Raw genomic sequence first — 5,944 nt, 5'->3', positions numbered from 1 at the left:
TGGTCCGGAAGGCAGACTGTATGTTCCCTCGGCGGCCAGGAGTAAAGTTATCCACTGGGCCCACACCGCAAGGTTTGCCTGCCATCTGGGTAAGAACCGAACTATCACCTTTTTACGATGATTGTTTTGGTGGCCATCTCTCTCTCAGGACGTCTGGGAATATGTGGCTGCGTGTCCTGTTTGCGCCCGGAATAAAATGTCGAACTCACCTCCGTCCCGAGCCAGCCGTGGTTGCACATCACTCTAGACTTCATCGCCGGCCTTCCTCCATCCTCTGGTAATACTGTAATACTCACCATCATCGACCGTTTCTCAAAGGCTGCCCATTTTTTGCCCTTGCCAAACTCCCTACCGCTTTGGAAACTGCCCAGCTCCTAACTCAACAGGTTTTTCGCCTTTACGGCATCCCTCAGGATATTGTCTCCGACCGTGGGCCCCAGTGGGCCTCTCAGGTGTGGAAGCAGTTTTGTGCCGAGCTGGGGGCACAGGTCAGTCTGTCTTCTGGTTTTCACCCACAGACTAATGGACAGACCTAGAGAGCTAACCAGGAATTGGAGGCCATGCTGCGCTGTGCTGCGTCGCGTTGTTTCCTCCAACCAGTCCTCATGGAGTTACAGTTCAATGTTAAAGCCTTGGTGGTTTTGTGAGGGGAAGGGCACTGCTTTTGGACATGGCCCAAACCTTGACAGTTTTGGCAGTGGACTCCACCCCTTTTAAAGTTTCTGCAATAGTTTGGTTTTGTTTTGGATGTGTGTGGGACAAACCGATTCAGTAAAGGGGCTAGCTGCAGGTTTATTCTCGGCAAAAGTCTCATTTTTGTCTTTTTCCTTGACCACAGCAGCTCGGGACCGGCGTTCAGCTGAGTTGCGGGCTCCTGGCTGCATGGCATTAGTTACATAAGATGCAGCCCTTTGGGCAGTTTCATGGCGGTGGGCTATTTCATATGCACAGGCAAGTGTGGCAGGGCGCCTCTCTAACAACTTCTGTAATATTTCCGCATTGTCCAGCCCATTTATGAAAACGTCAACAGCTATAGAGTCTTGCTCAATCTCTGCTCTGTAACCATACGCAACAGCTACTTTCCCATAAATGTCGTCTCTGAAAACATGCAGGGCCTCACTAGGTTTACGCACTTGCTGCCTCAGTTCTACAACAACAGCAGTTGGATGGTCAGAAGAAGGGCCGTATGCAGTTTCCAGTTCATCCACCAGGTGGCGGTAATCACATTTGGATGAGTGAGGATTTCTGTGGACAACGGTCCCTGCTGCTCTAACTAGGCAGAACTTCACCTGAGTTGTCATTGTCTTTTCTGACCAATAGTTGGCTTCAGCGCAGCTCTCAAACATGTGCAGAAATGCCTTCCACGGTGTGGTGTCGTCGTATTGGCCCAGATGTAAGGTGGGGACCCTCTCTTTAGGATCATCGTCCTCTTCACTGTCAGATGGGGGCTGACGGGGCACACAGTGGGTCTTGCCTGGTTTTGAGCGGTGTTGACGGTGTGCAGGGGTTTGTCCATAGCTTATGGCTTCATTAAGGCTACTGGAAGGCATGGGTGTACATAGCATTGTGTTAAATGGAGCCGGTGTGCTATGTGCAAAAATTATCTTTTGAGCAGAGGAAAATGGATTTGAGTCTGGATAGCGCACTTTCATTTGGGGAGTAGGAGCTGGATAATAGTGTAAGTTGCTGCCTGTGTTCCCCTCACGGCCGTAGCTTGGACATTCGGCATCGACAAAGGGATTCATGCGGGAAAACTGCAGCTGAGCAGGACTATCGGGCGGCGCAAATATGTCCTCTCCAATAGCTTGTGTGTTAGCACAGCTTTCGGCATACTGAAATAGATTACTACACACTGTATATGTCTGTGAAGGTTCTCAGTCATCCAGGTCATCGTAGTTGAAGGAGTTTGCAAAGAAAAGCGTCTGGACTTCTTTAAGTTGCTTGAAGACGTTTCACCTCTCATCCGAGAAGCTTCTTCAGTTCTAAGGTCAAATGGCCGAGAGTCCCAGATTTAAACCCAGTGGGGATATCCCCCCAAGGAGGGACAAAGGACCCCCTGGTGATCCTCTAATCACATGCGCCAAGGTGTGAAAGCGGGTGTGGGACCTAATCAGCCAGGGTTTCGGGTGAGCTCATTGTGAAACCTGGCCCCACCTTGTCATGTGAATTCCTGAGGTCAGATGGCCCAGGATGTGAGTGGGCGTTAAGGCGTCTGGGGAGGGAACTCAAAACTGGATTATAGATGGCAGACAGTTGGTGTCGTAAACCACCGCCTCTGTTCAAAGATGGTCGCTCACAGTGGACATAGATGGCCTCTTTCACTCCTCTTTCAAACCATGTGTCCTCTCTGTCCAAAATGTGAACATTGGCATCCTCGAAAGAGTGACCTTTATCCTTAAGATGCAGATGGACTGCTGAGTCTTGTCCTGTGGAGGTGGCTCTTGTATGTTGTGCCATACGCTTGTGAAGTGGCTGTTTGGTCTCTCCAATGTAGAGGTCTGGGCATTCCTCGCTGCACTGTACCGCATACACCACGTTGTTCAGTCTGTGTTTCGGAGTTTTGTCTTTCGGGTGAACCAGTTTGTGTCTGAGTGTGTTGCGAGGTCTGAAGTACACTGGGATGTCGTGCTTGGAGAAAACTCTCCTGAGTTTCTCTGATACACCGGCTACATAGGGGATGACAACGTTGTTGCGTCTGTCTTTCTTATCCTCCCTCGCTGGTGTCTGATCTTCTTTTCTGTGCATCTTCGCTGACTTTATGAACGCCCAGTTAGGATAACCGCATGTTTTCAGTGCTTCCTTTACATGTGTGTGTTCCTTCTTTTTCCCTCAGGCTTAGAGGAACATGTTCTGCCCGGTGGTGTAGGATCCTAATTACTCCAAGTTTGTGTTCCAGAGGGTGATGGGAGTCAAGAGGAGGTACTGGTCTGTGTGTGTGGGCTTCGGTAAACTTCAATGTTGAGGTTGCCATTCTCTTCAATGTGCCTGGCGCAGTCCAGGAAAGGCAAACAGTTATCCTTTGTGTCTTCCCTGGTGAACTTGATGTTTTTATCCACAGTGTTAATGTGCGCAGTGAAGGATTCCACTTCTTGTGTCTTGATTTTGACCCAGGTGTCGTCTACATATCTGTACCAGTGGCTGGGTGCTCTTCCTTTGAAAGAGCCAAGAGCCTTCCTTTCCACTTCCTCCATGTAAGGTTGGCTACAATAGGTGACACAGGGGAGCCCATGGCACAGCCATGTTTTTGTCTGTAAAAGCCTTCGTTGTATTTGAAGTATGTTGTGGTAAGGCAGAGGTCTAACAGTGTGCAAATCTGATCGGGTGTGAAGTTGGTCCTGTCTTCCAAGGAGCTGTCTTCTTGTAGTCGTTTTTCTGACAGTCTCCACTGCTTCCGTGGTGGGTATGCAAGTGAAGAGAGACTACATCAAAGGACACCATGGTTTCATCTGGATCCAGGGTAAGTTTCTGGACCTTGTCGGTGAAGTCGGTGGAGTTCTTGATGACCACATCACATCACCACATCAAGAACTCCACCGACTTCACCGACAAGGTCCAGAAACTTACCCTGGATCCAGATGAAACCATGGTGTCCTTTGATGTAGTCTCTCTCTTCACTTGCATACCCACCACGGAAGCAGTGGAGACTGTCAGAAAACGACTACAAGAAGACAGCTCCTTGGAAGACAGGACCAACTTCACACCCGATCAGATTTGCACACTGTTAGACCTCTGCCTTACCACAACATACTTCAAATACAACGAAGGCTTCTACAGACAAAAACATGGCTGTGCCATGGGCTCCCCTGTGTCACCTATTGTAGCCAACCTTTACATGGAGGAAGTGGAAAGGAAGGCTCTTGGCTCTTTCAAAGGAAGAGCACCCAGCCACTGGTACAGATATGTAGACGACACCTGGGTCAAAATCAAGACACAAGAAGTGGAATCCTTCACTGCGCACATTAACACTGTGGATAAAAACATCAAGTTCACCAGGGAAGACACAAAGGATAACTGTTTGCCTTTCCTGGACTGCGCCGTGCACATTGAAGAGAATGGCAACCTCAACATTGAAGTTTACCGGAAGCCCACACACACAGACCAGTACCTCCTCTTTGACTCCCATCACCCTCTGGAACACAAACTTGGAGTAATTAGGATCCTACACCACCGGCAGAACATGTTCCTCTAAGCCTGAGGGAAAAAGAAGGAACACACACATGTAAAGGAAGCACTGAAAACATGCGGTTATCCTAACTGGGCGTTCATAAAGTCAGCGAAGATGCACAGAAAGAAGATCAGACACCAGCGAGGGAGGATAAGAAAGACAGACGCAACAACGTTGTTGTCATCCTATGTAGCCGGTGTATCAGAGAAACTCAGGAGAGTTTTCTCCAAGCACGACATCCCAGTGTACTTCAGACCTCGCAACACACTCAGACACAAACTGGTTCACCCGAAAGACAAAACTCCGAAACACAGACTGAACAACGTGGTGTATGCGGTACAGTGCAGCGAGGAATGCCCAGACCTCTACATTGGAGAGACCAAACAGCCACTTCACAAGCGTATGGCACAACATACAAGAGCCACCTCCACAGGACAAGACTCAGCAGTCCATCTGCATCTTAAGGATAAAGGTCACTCTTTCGAGGATGCCAATGTTCACATTTTGGACAGAGAGGACACATGGTTTGAAAGAGGAGTGAAAGAGGCCATCTATGTCCACTGTGAGCGACCATCTTTGAACAGAGGCGGTGGTTTACGACACCAACTGTCTGCCATCTATAATCCAGTTTTGAGTTCCCTCCCCAGACGCCTTAACGCCCACTCACATCCTGGGCCATCTGACCTCAGGAATTCACATGACAAGGTGGGGCCAGGTTTCACAATGAGCTCACCCGAAACCCTGGCTGATTAGGTCCCACACCCGCTTTCACACCTTGGCGCATGTGATTAGAGGATCACCAGGGGGTCCTTTGTCCCTCCTTGGGGGGATATCCCCACTGGGTTTAAATCTGGGACTCTTGGCCATTTGACCTTAGAACTGAAGAAGCTTCTCGGATGAGAGGTGAAACGTCTTCAAGCAACTTAAAGAAGTCCAGACGCTTTTCTTTGCAAACTCCTTCGACTACACACTGTATAGGCTGTAGCCCATTAGAACGCTGCCCCTGGTTGCCGTCTCTACCCACCCACTCTATCCATTTCACTCACCGCCATCAGGTGTCTCCTTACGCGCATGCTCACACCCATATCACATAAACTTTTCACACGGCACCCTGCCACACACAATCCAGGCAATTCTCTTTATAGCTCTTTATACAGTAAATTTACAATGGGATACAAATAATTTTAGGCTGATGCTGCCACAATTATTTCCCCTTGTGCAAATCACAGACAAACAGTATCCCACAGTTGTTTATGTTTTTAAACCCATTTTGCACAGAGACATTTTTTGAAAAATGTAATGATAGCAATGTTGAATATTTTCACACAGTAAAAAAACGACAAAACAACTATACTAAAAATAATTACACCATAAAGATGGTTTGTTTAGTGGTTTATTTTATTTCAACCTGTAATTTATTGCAATTTACTTTTATTCGTTTAATTGTTTTAATTGTTTAACAAAATATGGGTGTGTGTGGTTGAAGGGGGGGGCTTTATTCTTGTAAAATAAAGGGGGGGCTAGCAAAATAAGTTTGGTAGCATAACATCATTTATTAATGACTAATAAAAATGTATAAATGCCAAATGGGAGCCTTATTGTAAAGTGTAAAACATTTCACCATTTATTAATGACTAATAAACATTTATAAATGCCAAATGGGAGCCTTATTATAAAGTGTAAAGCATAACATCATTTATTAATGACTAATAAACATTTATAAATCCCAAACGGGAGTCTTGTTGTAAAGTTTAAAACATGTCACCATTTATTTATGAC

The sequence above is a fragment of the Oreochromis aureus genome, linkage group 4, assembly GCF_013358895.1.
Source record: "Oreochromis aureus strain Israel breed Guangdong linkage group 4, ZZ_aureus, whole genome shotgun sequence".
Taxonomy (NCBI): Eukaryota; Metazoa; Chordata; class Actinopteri; order Cichliformes; family Cichlidae; genus Oreochromis; species Oreochromis aureus.
This window is presented reverse-complemented; position numbering follows the sequence as displayed.